Source organism: Phalangium opilio, unplaced genomic scaffold (genome assembly GCF_054372755.1).
Source record: "Phalangium opilio isolate 3A_F unplaced genomic scaffold, DU_Popi_V2 ptg000013l_1, whole genome shotgun sequence".
NCBI lineage: Eukaryota > Metazoa > Arthropoda > Arachnida > Opiliones > Phalangiidae > Phalangium > Phalangium opilio.
Window position 1 is genome coordinate 11,370,401 of NW_028324148.1, and position 22,124 is coordinate 11,392,524.

General features: G+C 35.3%; 1 long non-coding RNA gene across 1 annotated transcript; it reads right to left on the bottom strand.

Annotated features, from left to right (window-relative positions):
- Positions 1-17,969, bottom strand: LOC149709088 (uncharacterized). Its single transcript, XR_016381291.1, has 2 exons — positions 14,783-17,969; positions 1-14,711 (listed from the first exon to the last, which is right to left on the bottom strand). It is a non-coding gene; the product is annotated as an uncharacterized LOC149709088 (long non-coding RNA).
- Positions 17,970-22,124: the final 4,155 nt, after the last annotated feature.

Below are 22,124 nucleotides of genomic sequence, written 5' to 3' on the forward strand. Positions count from 1 at the left end.
GGTATTTTAAAGCAACTGACGATACATACGGAACTTATCGCGTCCGTTAATGTATCTGAATACTAAGACTAAAATACATAAAATCGAAATAGCCGCTGGCGAATATACCTGTGATTATGGTCCTAACGGGGTAGTCCCCTTCTCTTTACATTTAAAAATTATTAACGAGTTACTAAGGGCCCACAGGGCCGTCCGACAACATTTCAAAATCTTCATTTACAGAATTATTCAATTCAGATTGCAAAATATAAAATGGATAGTCAACGTGAGGGAGCAATGGAGGCGCTATTTATTTTTGACGATAATGAAGAAAGAGCGGCGAGGCATATAGGAATGTCTATGGAAGACTTTCGTAAATTGATCGAACCCGAAGAAACTTAAGAAGGAGACTTGGGAATTTTCGACGAACTAGAAGAAGAATCTTCCGAAATGAGTAGCTCGTCGTCCTCTCGTCTTGGCGAAGCTTCTAACCGTCCGAAAAAAAGGGCTTTGGTTCTTTCCGACGAAGATGAAGATATTAATGAACCCGAATCAAAGGCTAACCCAAACTCGAGGTACGCGAAAATACATATAAGAGTCACTGTCTCCGGAGGATATTTTAAATTTTTGTCCAACACCCTTTTCTATTATTTCAGCTCTTCTAGCAGCGACGAAGAACGGCAAACGCATAAAAACAAGAAACAATTATATATGACACTATGTTCATCTCGAAATAGAGCCAGGTTCTCGCATAGCGATTGCAAAGTTATTTAACATTCCCGAGAAGCCTTGGCCAAAGAGGTTTTTATCTTGCAGATGTAGAATCACAAACGACGCCCTGCACTTTCTGCGGCATTACTCTTTATCAGTGGCGTTGCACGGACATTCCATTAAAAGAGCATCGTCGACATAGTCCTAAGTGTCCGATGGTGACAAAAAAGCCGTGTAACAACAAGCCACTGAAACAGTTTGCCGTCAACTTCACAACCGAGGCGGGTATTGATGTTTGCGACAATAGTCATCTATTTCAGTCATACCCGCTAAACACCGAAAAGCGGTTGGGAAGGGAGGAAGTGTGGGTAAAAATCCATGCGTCGGATTTTGTTCTGCAGTGCGTGTTTACCTTCTAACTTCCGAGTCACGCGTTAACGTCGATCTGCTAAATGCCAACTGTTTCGCCAACGAATTATGGATTTTGAAAAGATTTTTTTGAACAAAAAAAACCATAACGGTTTAAAAAAAGGAATAAGGATTTTGTTTTAATATTTTTGCTTATATTTTTCTGTTTATTTTTTCTATAAATTTTTTATAGTGTGTTTATTTTGTTTCGCTTTATTTTTAGAGTGTGTTTGTACGCGTTTCTTTTTTTTGCATCCGGAGACCGTATAGCACGCCTACAAACAAAGGTTTTAATATTTAAACTAAGCTTAGTATAAAAGCTCGGAGTTTCGGAAAGAGCAATATCATTTACTATTACTTCTGCTATAGTGGATACTTTTACAATGCCTCTCCTAAACAACGAAAATCGCTTGCCATCTTTGGCTTTTATAAAAATTCATCCAGGCGCTTGAGGTAAGTTTTTCATTGTCAACCAGGCCTCTTATTTTCTTTAAGTGTTCCCAAGCCGTGTGATTTAGGGAAATACCCTCGCCGGTATCATACATAACGTTATATTTTTCGCATGTTCCTCTGGTGTATTTTCTTATATCAAATATTCGTTTCTTCCCAATTACACCAGAGAGAATGCTAGGCGGGATTATTTATTTTGGGATGGTACGGGTTCAATAGCGGCAAAAGTGGAAAATTAAGATTCCAAGTTTATGTACGACGTAATAGTAATGAGAAATTCAATTTGTCTTCCCTTGCACACGGGTATAGAGGCTTACTATTCTCTTCAGTGGGAAGTGATATTACAGTTTGTCAAACATATTAGCGGATAGGCATATATAAAAACATCTTGTGGAAATAGGTTTATTTTACTTTATGTAGCTTTGACTAGCGCCGAAATTGGGTGTTAATTACATTCTTAATTGTCTCAATTATTTTGTCCTCTTTATTAACGATATTAATTCCTACAAATTTCTTGTTTAAACTTTGACAGTGCAATTTAATTTAATTTATTCAATTAGACTAACTCGGCTCGTAATAGGCTCCTTCAATGAGCTTCGAAGATTTTATCAGTAGGAGGTGATACTTAAGCCTACCCGAGACATTAGCGTATCGGTCTATCTAACGCATGCCTTAAAATAGGTTTCTTTTAATCTGTCTAGATTTAACTAGCGTCGAAAATGTATGCTATTTCATTTCTTAATTGTCTCTATTACTATGGCCTCTTTATTCAAGATATTAATTTCTTGAATTTTCTAATTTATTTCTTAATTGTCTCTATTACTTTGGCCTCTTTATTCAAGATATTAATTTTTACAAAGTTATCTTTTAAGCTTTGACAGTGCAAAATTAAGTGGTGGCTTTTTTAATTTTAGAGTGTGTTTGTACGCGTTATGCATCCGGAGACCGTATAGCGCAACCACAAACAAAGCTTATAATACTTTAAATTAAGCTTAGTATAAAAGCTCGGTGTTTAGGGTAAAGGAGTATCATTTACTCTTTTGGATTATTCAAAATGCCATTTCTAAATCAGGAACCTATATTGCCACCCATCCCCTTTATTAAAATACATCGATGCGCCTTTATACCAACACGAGCAACTCCCGAATCGGCGAGTCCCGATCTCAACTCACCCGTCGACGTAATCATGCGTCCACACTCTATAAAAGTCCTTTCTACAGGAGTCGCTGTCTCTACCTTCTTCAAGCTACGGACGACAATCACGACCGAGTTGTCGGCCGTAGCAGCCTTACGGCACAAGGAGTCCTTGTCGCCGAAGATACCATCGGTATGTATTTTTTTTTTATATTTCTAAAAAACCTTTCTAAGCATGTTAGGTTTATCATTAATAGACGCGGACTACCGGGGTCCAATTAAAATAGTCATTGGCAATTTAGGGGATACCCCCCACATTGTGGTGAGAGGCGATAGGGTCGTCCAATTAATCGTCACACCGGTTCTCTTAATGAGACCGGTGGTAGTGGCGGTAATTAATTTATTTTTTCTAATTTTCATATTTTTGATGCATGTAATACATTTTCTAATTTGTTTTTTAGGCCCTCAACCCGACGGTCCGCAATACCGGTGGTTTTGGATCAACCGGTATTTTATTGTTAATATTGTGATATATTTTTGTTTTTTATTTTTGATTATATTTTAGTTTCAACAATTTTTTTATTATATTTTTAGTTTTTAGTATATTTTAATTTTAGTATATTTTAATTTTAGTATATTTTAATTTTAGTATATTTTAATTTTAGTATATTTTAATTTTAGTATATTTTAATTTTAGTATATTTTAATTTTAGTATATTTTAATTTTAGTATATTTTAATTTTAGTATATTTTAATTTTAGTATATTTTAATTTTAGTATATTTTAATTTTAGTATATTTTAATTTTAGTATATTTTAATTTTAGTATATTTTTAATTTTATTTATCAATTTATATATTTTTATGTTATATGTTTTCTTGTATGTATTCTTCCTATTTATGTTTTAATATTAAAAAAAATGTTTTTATTTTATTCATATTCAGTTTGTTTTATTCAAACCTACAATATGCATAAAGCTGCCTTAAAAGACCAAATACAAATCATCTAAAGTTTTTCTTACACAAGCTAAACATTATATTATAAAAATTTTGTTTTATTTAACTTTGGCTTACATTGTTGGAGGGCTGGTTTTAAAAAGATACGATAAAAAAACCAAGGATGGTAAAGAAAATCTAACCACTCCACAAAACATTAAGTCTAAAAATCTCAAAGACCCATTGTCAAAATGGCAAGAAAGCCTTGGATGGTCTAGTAAAACTAACCACTGCAGTCCCAAAAATTGGACCCAGGGAGAAGCTCGGTACCAATAACACCATGGATGGTCTAGCAAAGCTAACAACTCCAGTACAGAAAAAAAACTCAGTGACAAGCTGGGTATCAATAAAACCATGTAAGGTGTAGAAAATCTAACCACTCCACAAAATCTTAAGTCTCAAAATCTCAAGGACCCATTGTCAACATGGGAACCTTAAACGTCATGATTTTACCTCCCAGAATATGTCTTTTTCGCAAGTGATTATATAATTGAATTCCTTATTTATGGAAAATATCCAAAAACATTACAAACCGTTAAAAACTAAAAAGACAGATGTGCCGATGATATTGCTTTATTGTGCATTGAAAACAATATAATTAGCTACAAAATGACTAGCAAATGCTATTTGGTACGTAATCCAATTGGAGATTAAACAAGTTCAGTGAACTTGGAAAATTATTGTACGTGCAATCTCGCCCTAAGCTGCTATCTCATGAAAGCAGCTGAGATCTTCCGAGATAAAAATCACGAAGGAAGGAAAATACAGAGGAAAATTTCTAACGTCGTGAAAAAACTATCGATCTTGCATTATACGAATGTGAATCAATATGTCCGAAGAACTTCAAAAATTTTCATTCTTGGAGACACTTCCACCGGAAAAATACATGACGGTGGTTGCCTTAGCTACCAGCACTTAAATGTGCAGCGACCAACTAGACTGTCTGACTAGTATCTTATCTCAAGAAGGAAAAATGATTACATTCTTCTAACATCCATCATTTATCAATATGTTTTCTCCTCAAAGTGAAGAGGTCAACAATTTGGTTTTTAATTTTCGTAAAACAAACAATGGACCTCAGCTTCACAAACGCGATATTGCCATTTTGTTGCCAATATCTACAGGACGTAATGACCATTTGATGAGAGGACCAATTACACGCAAATGTTTGTCAATTTTTGAATCTATATCACCAAATGGAAATGATAACAGAGCTATTGACGTTGAAACACTGTAAAAGCACTTGGAAAAATGAGACAAATTGGTAACGAAAACCCTGATATGAATGAGTTACTCAAAACATTACATTCATGAGAACCTACCGCTTCAAAATAATAGACGAGATTGTGGTGGGTACGTACTCGCATATTTTTATTACATCAATTTAGGGACGTAGATGGATTTATCACATGGATGAAAAATATAACCACTGCACGACACAATTACCAGAAAATCAGATATAGATATACATAATTTGCTTATTATTAAAATATCACTATATCGATCTAAATAGTCCTTTGGGATTACAGAAACCTTCCTTGGAGAACGCGCTAATGGGCCGCGTTTATGGCTAGGCTAGTGACCATTGAAAACTCTAAATTGAAGAAAGCTGTAATTGTTGGAAATTTTAAAAAGGTAAAAATATCACTACCAACCCATATTAGGTAGCGTCATCTATTGAATCCTCTCTCCTGAAACAGACAACCAATCAGACTAACCCCACCGTAATCCATCCAAGTTGACTCTCCTGATCGAAGTCGAAGCCCAGGGTTTCGACGTGTACTGTGGCCCCATTGGAACCAATATTAGCGATCATTATCTATACAGTTTGAGTTTCATTACGCCATTGGAACCCCGCGTGATCTAAGTCGGATAAGGGCATGGAACCATATCCAATACTAATTGTGTGGCACCCGTGGCGACTGGTCGTCGATAAGGACGATCTCGTCTATTTCGACGATGCCGTTTGCATAATTTTTTATATAAATAAATGTTCTTGTATTTTTTATTCATTTATCATAAATTATAACACCTTGACCATTAAGTGGGTAGGAACACTTAGACCCAACTCAGGACCCTGTGTCTATAAAAGGAGAGGCCAGGTATCAATAGGACACTTTTTAGCTGCTCCCGACAAGAGCTCCTATTTTCGAAAGCAGCATTTTCAATCCGAAATAAATTTCTTGGATATACGAGAAAAAGTATGAAATCAACAGTACTAATGCAAATTTTGTAAAAACACAAAAGTGTGATGTATTGATGTCCAGCGGAAAGTAACTGTTTTCCCAGGTGATTAAAAAGATGGTTCCCCCATTTAACATTCCAATTGGAATATTAAGTTTCGAAAATCAAAATGTCACTTTAAAGTAAGGCGGTCATAATGCGACACGCTTTATCTTTTTCAACATTAAGTTTCATAAATTTCCTCCTTCATGTACAGTTTCACCTTAATGACGAAAATGTGGTTCTTAAACGAATGGCATTGCTGTCACTGAAATTACTACAACACTAGCAACTACATTTTTTACCATCATAGAATGGACGAATCAATATTTTCCATTTCGGAAAAACACATTACAGGAAAAAATGAGTCTGTGCCCACGACCGCTGTACACGAGGCTTTGCAGGAACTTCTGACAACCGATAGCCTTACTCGTGATCCTAATTCAATTTTGACTCAACTGAAACTCTTGTGGCTACTTTACAATCACGTTTCTCACCACACTTATACAGCGACATAGACAGTCACCACTTGTTGATTAAAAATAATAATATTCCAATTCACTTATGTATTAACTTATATTCTTTTTACATAAGTAGTAGATACCACCCAGATATCCCTAAATCCAAAATGGCGACAATGACCTCATATATTTGCCGATTTATTTTGCCTCATATAAGTTCCAGTTTAAATAGTGCAGATAGTAGTTTCTTAATACAGAAATGGTGAAATATTTTTTTAGGAATTTTGCTTCTTCTTTAGAATACTTTATTCAAAATGTAAGTAATATTTCTTCTGATATAATTATATTCGTATGTATTTCTTTTTAAAACTTTAATGGTACAAACTTAGGGCCTGTATCGAGAGATTTTTGGAGAGCCTAGAGCAACTGAGTTATGCCACGTAGGGTCATCTCTATTGCCACACTGTGATGGTACGCTAAAAGACGTGCCTGACTACGGCCAATTAAATTATTTTTGCACTACACGCGACTGCGACCGATTTAGGAGGTCCATATTAGTACAATTTAAAAAACAATCTAGTATTGTCCATCCCTAGGGAACGTTGGTATTTGATTGACGCACGTAACTTTTGTACTCTTTGCGGTGAATATAAATATCGTGTAAAAGACATGCCCTTGTTGCGAGTGAGCATATGAGTGACATGTAATGAGCCACATCAGGGTGGCAGTTTGTAGAAGAAAAATAGATACGGTATATAACCCAACAATTCACAGCATACAATCAGTTGATCCAAAATCTCTTGACAACTTAACTTCATAAATTCTCTCGACAACCTCAAAAATGGTAAGAATTTTTTTAATTTTCCATGTTGTTAAAACTGCATGTCCAATTGTATCTTTATTGTATTTAGACGGCAAATCAAAATACATTAAAACTATCGAAATTAAATTTAACCAGAGTGAAAATATCGGTGTTAAATTAGTTAAATTGAACAACATATTAGAAGATATGCCTTTGAAAAACCGCTTATATATGGAACGTATATTTCGGAAGACCTGACAGAAGAAGTTAAAAAAATTTAGCAAGCCATGTGGTAACCTAAAGCATACCGTATGCTTCCCGGGAATGCTTGAACTGGAAAATTTTAAAGATATGGGTTTTTTATTAACAAAATATAGGGGTGAAATCCGCAAAAACAATTGAATTTAAAGAGGTTTTGAGCCTCATAGATCAAGTTTTAAAGAAACTACCTGTAACTGTGTAAGAAATTTGAAAATGTAAACAATAAAGAATTTTAAAACATATTTTTTAAAAAATTAATACTTAAAAATTTTAGAACTTTATTGTGTATATTATTTTAGATATTTTAGTTTGTTTCCTAGGTATGCGTTAAGAGTTTTATTTCAAGTTTCTTATAAGGTATTATTACTTTTAACCTTGAACGAATCTCAATTATCCGAATTGAAAACAAGAGGAAAGACTAATATAAAGAGTGGTCAAGAAATAAACTGCCAGTTTTGTGAAAAAGATGATATCGCCACTTTTTCTTCTATCGGATGCCAGATCCATTACTGCGTGAATACCGAGTGCGCTAAATTTAAACGCGCTATATACAAGCAATACGGGCAAGTGTTAATCACCAATATTGAAAACTGTTACGCGATTTTAGATTATACTTTTATTTGCGTCAATTGTAACCAGTTTTGCTGCGAAAATCAACAGAAAGAAAAAGAGTATTTATTTTGAAAGTGAGGAAGAACCAAACTATTATTTGTGCATCTTCCGAAAAAAATGAGAGAAATTTATTACTACAATTTTCAAGAAAAAAATACTATTCAACATGATTGTAAAAATAACGTACCGCGTTTAGGGACGTTATGTCTAATCGAAATTGAAGACAATCGTCAGAAATTTGCGCGAAAGCATAAAATAACCCATACCGTAATTAGAAAACTCGTTTGCCAGGAAATTTTTAGAAAACAGGTGGGAGTGCTATGTTGTAGAACTATCTTGGTTCAATTTCTGTACAACTGACTCATTACGTCAATCGATACGGTTGATTGTGGTATTTACATCCCTACAACGGAGTGTAAATTAGGTCGGATTCACAAGTAATTTAACAAACAAAAACGGCGTTATCAGCATCGGAAAGAGGCGGCCTACGTTCTGGGATATGTTTGTCACGACAGTGACGCTGTTCAAGCAGTGATTAACACGGCGATTGTTAAAATCATTTACGAATGCAACTCTACGCTGACGTATAAAAACCAATTTCGCAAGAATTACGCAACGTGCTGAAGCTGTTATATAATAAGTGTTGTAAACGATTCTTTACGGTTCAGAAATTACTCTAAATCATCCTTATCAAATAAATTGTCTAGATTTAGGAATAAATTTTTTAAGGTTCGATACTCTTTTTTTCAAACCGATCACTGGCATGACGATGAAGAACTTAATTACGTGTCTGACGTGATTTTTTTCAAAGAATGCCACTAATAAATCTTACGAAGATCGTCAAAATTCCAATCCAAGGCGACGGGGTTGCCAATTCTTCAAAGCAAGGACTATATTTATAGGGTTCCACATCCATAAGTCACTTGGTCAGGGTAAAATGGTGTTACCTACTTAACCTATACTAGGAAAAACTAATTGGGTAATATAAATATGACATGTTTTATAGTTGTTTAAAGCATCTGTACCAAAGTATCTATAACGAAGCAGGTTAAGGGTTTCAATAATATTAAATTTCAACCGTATCTTTTATTTTCTAAACCTTCTTTGACATCTGCTTCTTTTTATTTCTATCGAAATCGTTCAATTGTAAACCTTAGGGTCAAGATTAAACTTAGTTATGGGCGTGTGACCCTTTATAACTAACTCTTTCTCATCGCCAGCGAACGTCTTCATTTGCGTTATTATATGAAATTCATCCGTATCTTTTACTTTTTCAAAGTCTCCAAACACATCTGTTTTTCTTCACTTTTTATCCAACTCTTTCACGTGTAATCATAAGGTTAAGCTTAACTATCGAAAATTTTATAACTAACTTATACCATCACCGATGAACGGTTTCGTGTTACTATCGGAGTCCTAGTATACTTATGGGTGAGAAATATGTATAAATACAACGTTAAAGCCTTTGTATTCTCTACAACGCAATAAGGTTTCATAAGCTCTATCGCTTATTCTACTAGTCTCGCAAAAAAATGTATTTTTCTAGTATTTTAAAATGGTTAGGCAACAGTAACGCCTCACTATATATCTCTAATCATCACCTCTTCTTTACTCATTACAAGCCTTTTTAATTTAAAACTATAAAATATATGTATTTTTCCAGTATTTTTAAAATGGTTAGTCAATAGTAACCCTTATTTTCCTGTCTTTTAGTTTCTAACGCCTCAACTTTATTTAATTACCTCTTCATTTCATTGCAATTTTTTAAAAAATTTAAAATATATATAATGTACGTATTTTTCTATTGTATTTAAACCCTTGATTAAGAGATAAATTTTTAAATAGGGAGTCCCTCATTTTTACCGCCACTAGCTTTGCTATCAATTTTAGTTGTACAAGGAATATACGTTGTAGGTTTCTAGTTAAAGAGGCATTAAATCTTAACTAATATTTTAGAATTTTTCCTTATACGTGTGTTTTCATTTTGTTAGATAGGGTGTGTTCGCGATAACGGAGAACCTAGCGCTAGGAATTTTCAAATTCCTGACGATGAGTGTTTCCATAGAAGGGATAACACAATTATTTATAACAACCTCAGACATTCCGGTCTGGGGCGTGATGGTGAATACGATCAAGACGAGATCCGAACCGTATTTCAACAATTAACCCAAGGTGGCGCTACAGCTTGCGTAAAAGGGCCCGATCAAAAAGAATTTTTTGGTTAGAAACCTCTGGGTTGTGGATATAGGAAGGAATTGGCATTATGCCTGGAGTGGATGATGTCTATGACCCCCATTTAAGATTCCCACATAATGGAAATAGATGGGCTCTGGTGAGAGCTAGAAAAATTTGAGGTCTTTTTCAATGATCAAGAAACGGCACCTCAGAGCCGCGCCGGCTCGGTCAATCCCCCACCACCACCTAAACTAGTCCTGCCACTGGCTAAGCCCGATCCCCCCCACCACCACCACCCGCAGTTGACGAAAAACCTTTGTTTCCAAAACCAATTGATCCGCCAACGAAAAAACCAGAACCAACAACCCCCACAGATTATACCGTCTACAAAATATTGTTTCTAACGCAACTTTTTAGAGCTTTAAACTGTTTGTTTCTGAAAAAAAACCGTTAAGTGTTGTGAGTACTACTTTTTATAAAATATGGCTATGTTACGAGATTTACTTACACCTAACAAAAAGTGGTGTAACGATAACTGTTTGTCCGCGAGGTAGAGATGTAGAATCAACAGTTATGGTAGAAAGTGAAAACTTTATTGTAATACCTTATAAAATATGGAAACTTTTCAACAATCTTATATCTGAATTCACTACCTGTATGCTGGAATCATCTATTAAATTTTATTGTTATAAGACCATCTATATTTCTATTACGAGTTATGGTCTTGCGTATACCTATGACGAAAGCGTTCCGGTGACAATAACACCTGAAGTTTTTACTCTTATAAGACCCCGTAAACGAGTTTTTTTTTGATAGATATAAGAAGGATAGGACGTGCCTGACTACGGGCGATTAAATTATTTTTGCACTACACGCGACTGCGACCAATTTAGGAGGTGCGTTTTAGTACAATTTAAAAAACACTCGGATTGTCCATCCCTAGGGAACGTCGGTATTTGATTAGCGCACGTAACGTTTGAACTCTTTGCGGTGAATATAAATGTCGTGTAAAAGACAAGCCATTGTTACGAGTAGGCAAATGGGTCCCATTTAATGAGCCACATCAGGGTGGCAGTTTGTAGAAGAAAAACTACCGTATTTGTTTCAACCATGTATGTACAAGATACGGTCGTATAATTTACAAAATCAGGCGCGGTGTGTTGTATAAAGCCCATTGATTGAAAAAAAATTTAAATAAAAGAAATGTTTAATATATATAGTTTTGTTATTTAACATTTAAAAATATATTGAACCGGTACATTTTAAACGCGAATACTCAATCTGAGTTAAAATAAACTTTTTTTATAAAATAAACTGTTTTTATAAATTTAACCAATTAGAACCCCTCAAGATAAATTTCTTGGAAATTCGTAAAAATGTGCTCATACAGATTTTGTCAAAACGCAAGAGCGTGATGTATTGATATCCAGCGGAAAGTACGTGTTCTCCGAGCTTATCCACATCATGTATTGATATCAGATATATATGCGATGATATGGTTTAAGTACTCATATTAATATTAAATGCAAGCGAGATGGCTATATATATAAGGCGGTTGATTTTTTCAACTCTCTTGACCCGGCTAGCGCGCTTTTATCCGGAAGTGGAAGTTCTGATGCTGAAGAAATGGATCAAGTACCTCCGGGAAGATCTTGTGACCTTTCCTCAATTTATGCAATTGATACTCCGACAAACCCGAAAAATTTCTAGAGTTTTGTCTAGTACAATCAAATTACCAAGACCAGACGGATGGAGATTCTGGAGAGACATACAAGGTGTTGAACCTGGAGACATCTTTAAACTTTTACAGGGACGCTGGCATGACCAACGAAGACTCATGCATAGAATCATTATCCTCGAAGATGGAAGGAGAGTGGGCCGACTGGTGCAAGAGTTGTTGGCAAAAAGCAGCAAAATCAATTTATTACTCATTAGCCACCACGTCGACCACCTCCATGTCGTCCACAGCTGTCCCTGGAATCGCAGCTTCTGTCGATGCCCCGGATTCGGGCAAATTAGCGAGCTCTTCAAGCCCGAATCCGTTCCTCGTCGCCCCAATTGGATTAAAGACTTCACCGAGGAACATTTCCGAAATCTCCTCCAGTATTTCAGTCTATGGCCAAGGTAGGCGTAACCAGATTGTGTTGAAACGTACATCAACTAACACAGTCTTTTTACTCCTACAGATACGTGTACTATTTACAAACAGGGGGCCAAATCTGGAAATCACATATTCCGGATCGATTATGCCACAATGGAGAACCTTCAATTGAAGGAGGTAATGTGGAAGGCGAGGAGTTGGAATGCGACAGTCGTTTTTGGCCACTCGCCACGGGACCAGAAGATCTTACAGCATTTTCTGGCTATAAGAGAGTACCTCGACGAGGAGCTGCTCAACAACAAGGAGGGAGCGGTAAGCACTCGAAGTTATCCGCTGACCTCCTTGAAAAAGTAGTTCTATCAATCCCCACCACTCCCATCACGGACATAGTAAAGACTTCTGCCTGGTTGAACGACGCAAACAGGTACAATTTACAAACTCGCTATATCAGATCTAATAATCCGCAATTTAAAACGGTATTGGAAGTAGTTAATCTTAAATACGCTGATATTATGATTTAATTCGAATTTTGTCTTAGAATTTAACAATTAAATATTACTTTAGGAAATTTTAGCAAAATTATATAATATGAAAATAAAAGCCGAAGATGCGGAATTGTACGAAAAACACCCATCATGGAGAAATTTACCAATAGGGCGGGTCAGACCGATGATGCGTGAAGGAGTACAGGACCCGAGTTCAGAAATGCCCCCCCCTTTTGGAAGAGCAACAACGTCAATATCGTGAATGGATAATGTTACAGCATCGAAATCATGGGTTGCCCTTGCCATCAGAAGCGGCTCCTAATCGAATCGAAGAACAACAACGTGGGTTGCCCTTACCGTCTGAAGCGGCCTTTACACATCGGACACGACTCCTAACTCTAATACTAGTCCTGATCGAATCTCAAACCCCAACCGTAACCCTAACTCTTTTTTATTTATTTTATATTCAACCATCAGAACAAAACTTTTGTCATACACATAACATATTATCCTTCTTTAGCACCAAACGATAACATTTATTTTCTGTTTTTCTTTACAATTAATTGACAAGAGATATGTCATTAAGAGTTTGTTCTTTCATAAGTCTTGTATTATTTTTTTTCCTTTAATGTTTTGCGTCAAAAATGTCAATTTCGTGCTAAACACTTTAAATTATTAAGTATAGTTGTAATTAATTAGAAAATATATTACCTTTATCTTATATTAGGTTATTTGATAGGTCCAAAGCATGAAAATATACATTTGGATTACTTTTCAAAACCAATGCATGTTTATGAGCAAAATCCCCATTTTAAAATACAAATCTTTACATTAAATAACGTAATTATAAGAATAACTTGTAGGAATATACACCATTTAACTCCTATATTACCTAAATAGAGTTCCTCAATGGAGACAGTTTTTTCATAACAGCCAAAATCTGTTCCAAAGCTTCCGGGACCATTGTTTTTATACACAATGTAAGGTAGATTTGATTTTCTTTTTACTTACTCTTTAAAACTAACCTGATAAATTACTTCTTTTTTGTAAGTTTTATATTTTTCATGTAAATGGAAGCTTCGAGATCAGTAGCACCTCCTGGAGGAGTCTGGATATTTTTCCTTTAGTTCAGTTTTGAACTGTCGAAATAAGATACGGTTCTTTTCTTGTGCGGTATCCTTTTCTTTATGGAATGAGTTGGCCGTTTTCAGGCCCTTATGGATGACAAAAGCGTTATTTAAAACTGAAAATTTTTATCCTACAACGTGTAATTCGCAAACTTGCAAAGATATCAATCAATGGGTTAATTATCGATGGTTTCTTCTTTCTACACACGGTGGTATCTTGGTCTTACTTGACTTTTACGATTAAAGCCATATTATCTAAACCTTTCATCATGATAAGGTGCTGAATTTCTGCTGAAGAAGAAAGGTTCCCAAGGATCTCTTCACAAGACTTCAAAAATGACAGCTAACTTATTAGTCATTGGTTCTCTATACCAGGCTTCGTAGTCAATATGTTTCTGACATTTCCAACAAAGCTCGATGTAAAAGAGGGGGGCGTCCATCATTTCCAAACGTTGTAAGAGAGCCGTTTTATCCTCGGGTATTTGGGCTATTTCTTTCATTTCGAATGCGGGTACAACGTAAACAGTTTTATCATCTTTTCGAGATTCGAGAAAGAGCCTATTTTCTCAGGCATACTCCAGGAACATTTCGTGGAGGTTATCGTTGGGCATCATATCGACGTCTAAGACTAATACAAATTCTGTGGTGGAATTTCTTCTCGCCACCTAACGTAATAACGTTATAACTTGGAGGTAGGTAGGTTTAGACACGTTAGGACGAGTCCTTGCGTTTGGTGTTGGCCTGTAAACGGGGTAGCCTCTGCCTCTACCGTTGGCTTTAGTACGATACTAATAGAAAATTAGATGTGAATTGTTTTGAATACGACAGATTTGAAAGGAGAGTATTTACACACGCTTACTTTTCTGTGATTGTATTTTGAAACTAAGTACTGGTATTTGATTCCGTTTGGGCTAACAAATCTTTGTTCCTTTTGTAAGTATAACTCTACACCCGTATCAGTCCTTTTCCAGTAAGACATTACCGACCCAAACCACAAATTTATCCGATACGCTATGAACTTGCCACATCTTCATTTAACAATGATAAAACTTTACCGCAACCCCTTAATATACGTTACGCAATACAACAATTCTTCGAATGACGTCACAATTGTAGAAGATTTAACCCTTGTCAATGTACGTTTAAAGCTATCCATCCTCGTCTCTTATCAATGACGTCACAGATACAGTTGTAGAAGATTTAACCCTTGTCAATGTACGTTTAAAGCTATCCGTTCATCTCTTATCAATGACGTCACAGATACAGTTGTAGAAGAGACTGACAGGTGTTTTCCCGCGCAGTGTTTCGCGAGTTTCCTGCTAGGCGGCGCGCGGGTTTCCCCGCGAGGGGGCGCGCGGGGGTTTCCCGCGAGGGGGTGCTGTTGGGGGCGTGGCATAATTACGTCATAGGTCATTGACATAGTGACCTTGACCTACATTCTACAACTACATTCTACACCTACGGAGGTACGAAATGTGGGGTTATACTACTTATTTCTAGCGGCAAAGCGCAAACAAAATTGACGGGACACTTTAAACAACAACATTCTGTAGACTGGCGAGCCTAGGCTGGCTCGGGCTTGTTTGGGCCGGTTTGGGCCAATTAAATGGCTTACTCCCCGTTATTGGTACAGTCAAAGGGGTAACTGGTAGTCAAGGTTCGAGGTAAGTTTTTAAACTTGGCGTTAATAGTTTGGGTTTTAGTTTAGGTTACAGTTTGAAGTTTGGCTTTGAGTTTTGGAATGATGTCATGGAATTACTAGTAGAACAGGTTCGGACTTGTCCGCGGGTATTAAAAATGGGTCATTGCCCCTTCATAGCCTGCTGGAAGGCTGGATATTTTATATTGGGTGTCAACATATCTGGGGTGGATGATGTCATGGCGGCCATCTTGGATCCATGTCTATCTGTATAGCTATCACTACTCACATGGCTCTCAATGTCTCGGTAATAGGACCGGTGGAAATAGCGGTAAATAATTTAGATTTTTAATTTCGGATTCAATTTTTTTACGTCTTTTATGTTTTTTAAGACTTTAATACCCACGTCTCGAGGTGCCGGTGGGTTCGGATCCACCGGTGTCTTAGCCGCGATAATTTTTTTCAATGGTGGTGGGTTTGTATTTAAATATTTTTTATTATTGTTTTATATATAGTGTTCTGCCTTATCTGCTGAAAGTGAAGCCGTAGCGCCTATGGTGTTGTTAGAATAAACTGGTTTCGGTCGCTATTAACGTTTTGCTCATCGTCTTCCGAATGTTCACGTAGCACCCCTACTGATTTTTTACTGATCTATATCTGAAGATGGTTCCATATAAAGATCTTTGTCAGAGATGTGATGCTCCGTTATTTGGACAGCAATCTGTTCATTGGTGTACTGGTGAATGTAAGAAGCTATTGCACAAAAAGTGTACAGACACTGATTCTTTTACTTGCCATGAATGAAAACGGCCTGCCAGGACTAATAGGTCTTCTCCTAGCCCTACTCCTAGAAAAAAGATTGGCGGTGCGACTTCGGCAAAACACATTACAGGAAAAAATGAGTCTGTGACCACGACCGCTGTGCACGAGGCTTTACAGGAACTTTTGACAACCGATAGCCTTACTGGTGATCCTAATTCAATTTTGGATTATATATTGCGTAAAGTTGACTCAACTGAAACTCTTGTGGCTACTTTACAATCACGTTTCTCACCACACTTATACAGCGACATAGACACAGTCTCCACTTGTTGTTTAAAAATAATAATATTCCTATTAACCCTACTAAGTCAATTCACTTATGTATTAACTTATATTCTTTTTACATATGTAGTAGATACCACCCAGATATCCCTAAATCCAAAATGGCGTCAATGACATCATATATTTGCCGCTACATTTTGCCTCAAATACAAGTTCCAGTTTAAATAGTGCAGATAGTAGTTTCTTAATACAGAAATGGTGAAATATTTTATTAGGAATTTTGCTTCTTTAGAATAATTTATTCAAAATGTAAGTAATATTTCTTTTGATATAATTATATTCGTATGTATTTCTTTTTAAATCTTTAATGGTACAAACTTAGGGCCTGTATCGAGAGATTTTCGGAGAGCCTAGAGCAACTAAGTTATGCCACGTAGGGTCATCTCTATTGCCACACCGTGACGGTACGCTAAAAGACGTGCCTGACTACGGCCAATTAAATTATTTTTGCACTACACGCGACTGCAAACGATCTAGGAGGTGCGTTTTAGTACAATTTAAAAAACACTCTAGGATTTTCCATCCCTAGGGAACGTCGGTATTTAATTAACGCACGTAACTTTTGTACTCTTTGCGGTGAATATAAATATGGAGTAAAAGATATGCCCTTGTTACGAGTTAGCAAATGAGTGACATGTAATGAGCCACATCAGGGTGGCAGTTTGTAGAAGAAAACTAGATACGGTGTATAACCCAACCATTTACAGCATACAATCAGTTGATCCAAAATCTCTCGACAACTTCAAAAATGGTAATAATTTTTTTAATTTTCCATGTTGTTAAAACTGCATGTCCAATTGTATCATTATTGTATTTAGACGGCAAATCATAATACATTGGAAACTATCGAAATTAAATTTAACCAGAGTGAAAATATCGGTGCGAAATTAGTTAAATTGAACAATAAATTATATATAGATATTAGAAGATATGCCTTTAAAAAACCGCTTATATATGGAATATGTATTTCGGAAGACCTGATTGATGAAGTTAAAAAAATTCAGCAAGCCATATGGTAACCTAAAGCATACCGTATGCTTCCCGGGAATGCTTGAACTGGAAAATTTTAAAGATACGGGTTATTTATTAACAAAATATAGGGGTGAAATCCGCGAAAAACAATTGAATTTAAAGTTTGATGAAGTACCAGAGGTTTTGAGCCGCATAGGCCAAGTTTTAAAGAAACTACCTGTAATTGTGTAAGAAATTTGCAAATGTAAACAATAAGGAATTTTAAAACGTATTGTTAGAAAAATTAATACTTAAGTATTTTAGAACTTTATTGTGTATATTATTATTTGTTTCCTAGGTATGCGCGTCAAGAGTTTTATTTCAAGTTACGCCTAAGATCAAAGAGAAAACATGTCATCAGACGAAGAAGAGCCTTTGGATCTTTCCTATTTCAATCCTAAAAGGTTTTACGAATTATCAAAAGTTAACCAAACTGTCTCTCGAAAGTTCAACTGTTTAGCCTCTGAATATAAAATTATTTTTAAAGACCTTCATAGATCAAATTGACAGAAGTATATGAACAATTGATAAAAATCTTTCAATCCATTATAGATAAAAATTTTAGAATCATCTCAAGGTTACAATAGCGTTAGACTTTGTGTTAGGTCTGACTTACTGGAAAATGCTATAAATAAAACTTTTATGGCCCTAAATGAGTTAACGGCGGAAAGATTAAGGACTGCCATTAGTCAAGTAAGTCAAGTAATCGAGTTAACGAGAAAATTATAAACTTTCAAGCTATAGTGGACTCTATAAAAAATAAATCCAAACGTATAAAAGTGGACGTTCCTTTCAACGTAATTCGAAATAAAACGTCGGCCACTCTTTTAAGTCGAAAACTAGAAAAAAGCTTTGGATTTACGTTTAACAAACGTGTAATTAAAGGTTGTAACACTTTGCCTTTTGGGTTTAAAACGGACCCATGAAAAGTATTTTAGAACTTTATAGTGTATATTATTTTAGATATTTTAGTTTGTTTCCTAGGTATACGTTAAGAGTTTTATTTCAAGTTACGACGGAAAATCTCTGAACTTTATATAAGACAGTTTCTAGTTTTTGTTAACGCGTTAGTCGATAACTCGTTTAGTTCTAGTTCCTGATAATATGTCTACCGATAAAATGAAACCTTATCCGACTGGATGCTATCAATGCGACGGAAGCCTCATTGCGTTTCCGGATCACGCCGGGCAAACGTTTTATTGCGATGGAGAACCCGATTGTCCTTTAAGACATCACACTGTTTTTGTAACTAAAAATAATTGGATACACCCAATAGAAGAAAATTTTCGACCTTTGAGTCCGGATAGAGTGTGTTTAGTATGCGGTATGTATTCGTCAGCGAAGGACGCTAGTAACGCCGAATGCTCCGAAGAAGGTGTAACTTGCCGGTTTACGGATAAATCCGTTATAAAAGCGAGAGGCACCACGACCGTACAATGTGAAATTTGTTTTATTTTTGGCATTTAAAAACTACCGAATGTGACACGAAAAACCGTTGTTTCAAATGCGACAAACTTTACCTGATGAGAGAAATTCATATTTGTGTAAAAAAAATAAAAATAATAAAAAAATGCTGGTTAGCTTTTCACATATAATAACTGTACATATATTACCGTTGGAAGATCGATATAACATCGACCTATATAATAACATGAGGTTTAAACATCGTGTTAAAGAAACTGAAAAACTTTTAAAACCAATTTTCGATAGTTTCCTAAATTGCATGAAATAAAGATATTATGATTTAATTCCAATTGTGTCTTAGAATTTAATAATTAAATATTACTTTCGGAAATTTTAGCAAAATTATATAATATGAAAATAAAAGCCGAAGATGCGGAATTGTACGAAAAACACCCATCATGGAGAGATTTACCAATAAGGCGAGTAAAATCGATGATGCGTGAAGAAGTAAATAACCCGAGTTCAGCACTGACTCCACTTTTGGAAGAGCAACAACGTCGAAATCGTGATCGGTTAATGAACATCATATTAAATCATCGAAATCGTGAAGGGTTGCCCTTGCCATCTGAAGCGGCCTCTACTTCCACATCGTACACTACTCCTAACTCTAATCCTAATCCTAATCGAACCTCAAGCCCCAACCGTAACCGTAACTCTTAGTCCTATGATAGTTTTTTATTTATTTTATATTCAACCGTCAGAGCAATACCTTTGTAGACCATAAACATAACATATTATCCTTCGTTAGCACCAAACGAAAAATTACAAAAAGATTTGATCGGTTAAGAAAATTAAGATTAATAATAATAAAAAATTTCACCACAATGTTTAATGATAACATTTATTTTCTGTTTTTCTTTACAATTAATTGACAAGAGATATTTCATTAAGAGTTTGTTTTTTCACAGTCTTGTATTATTTTTTTCCTTTAATGTTTTGTGTCAAAAATATCAATTTCATGCTAAACACTTTAAATTATTAAGTATAGTTCTAATTAATTAGCTTTCATTTCTATAGTACAATTATGTTATGACGCGCTCCTCACAATTACCGCACAATATTCCGGTAAATATATAACGGAAATCACGTTGTAAAAGACTATTTTAAATTAGAAAATGTTTTTGCGTGCCCCAATAAAAACCCTTATTGTTTACGGTGTCACGAAAACGATTCAAAACGTATATTAAAACTTTGTTCCACGTGTTATTATGATATCGATATGAATATTGAGAAAGACTTTGATCAAGTGGTCCGTGTGAAATACCATTCAATTATAGACAGGAACGATATTTACGACAATATCGTTCTGGATAAGGGTAACAATTGGTGCAACAATTGTTACACTACCCCCTTATTCACTATTTTTACGGAAACCATTTGTAAAGAAACATTTAAAAATATTTACCATGCCATTAAACGTCCCCTAATATTCGATGAAACAGACGCCGAATTCAAAATCTTAAAATACCCTCGCTTGTAATATTACTTTTAATGTATAAATTTAAACTTTACCCCAATTTCCCGTGTATTTCAAAATCCTTATAAAATATTTCATATTGTTTAATTTCTGTTACATTTGTATTATATTCCCTATATCATGTAATACATAGTGTACATATGTATTTTCACAAAGTTTCTGTAAGACTCAGTATCATATCGATCATAATAACACGTGAAACACAGTTTTTTATTTAGTTTATTATTAGTTTATTTATAACATTAAAGTAAAACGAAATAAATTTCCTTACCTACATTCCCAATATCAATTCAATATTATTATGATATTTTCGTTTGAATCACCTTACCATAACATTTCTACGAGCATCTGTCACGATAAAACGAAAACAGTAGGTGTATGAATTAATCATTTTTGAACGTTTTTCTCCCAATGTTAGTTCAATAAACCTCTTCAACTAGTTATTTTTTCTACCTTTGTCTGCATAGTCATATGTAATTTATCTTTGTGTATGAATTTACGATTGTAGGTCTGTTGTTTGTACTTTTTTTATGAAGAAGTCAATATCGTTTATGATACAATTAAAAAGAAATGGCTCATCAATTGGCTAGTTAGAACCAAAATCATTTCTATAATCAATTTTTTTCAAGGCTTTAATGAGGTTTTTTTTCACTCTTTCATTCCAATCACTTTCTTCTAATTCACATTGTACGTCGTGAGCAATTTGGTTTTGACAGGCATCGTTTTGAAAATATTTGGTTATTTCCAATAATATTTCAGTCAGATTCTTAAGAACAGCTTCTCTCATGGATTACACAGCTCTCGTTTTCTCTACCAACTCATTGTCAAGCAGTCCTCTTATTTTTTTTAAGTGTTCCCAAGCAGTATGATTAAGGGAAATTCCCTCGCCAGTAGCATACATAACGTTATATTTTTCACATTTTCCTCTAGTGTATTTTCTTATGTCGAATATACGTTTCTTCCCACGGGTAAAACCTTCCAATTTCAAATTTGAAGTAGTAGGATATAACCAAACGGAAAAACGCGGCGAATTACCCTTGAAGAACGTATCACTCTCGCTGGCATACTCAAAAATATTACACCATGGTTCCTTTTGTAAGCATAACTCTACACCCGTATCAGTTCTTTTCCACTAAACCTCTGGGGACAACACATTACCGATCCAAACCTCTACTTTATCCGCAACACTATGGACTTGGCACATCTTCATTTAACAATGATATGAAGAAACTCTCCTGCGACCCATTAATATATGTCACACAGGTCACTGAAATAACAATTCGTCGAATGACGTCACAGAAACAGCGGTCGAAGAGACGAGCATGCCGCCAGATTCACGCGCGCAGTTTTCAAAATACGCCGAGATTTTCGCGGTTTTCCCAATAGTCGGCGGCGCCGAAAATGTATGCTAATTTATTTCTTAATTGTCTCTATTACTTTGGCCTATTTATTCAAGATATTAATTTTTACAAATTTATCTTTTAAGCTTTGACAGTGCAAAATTAA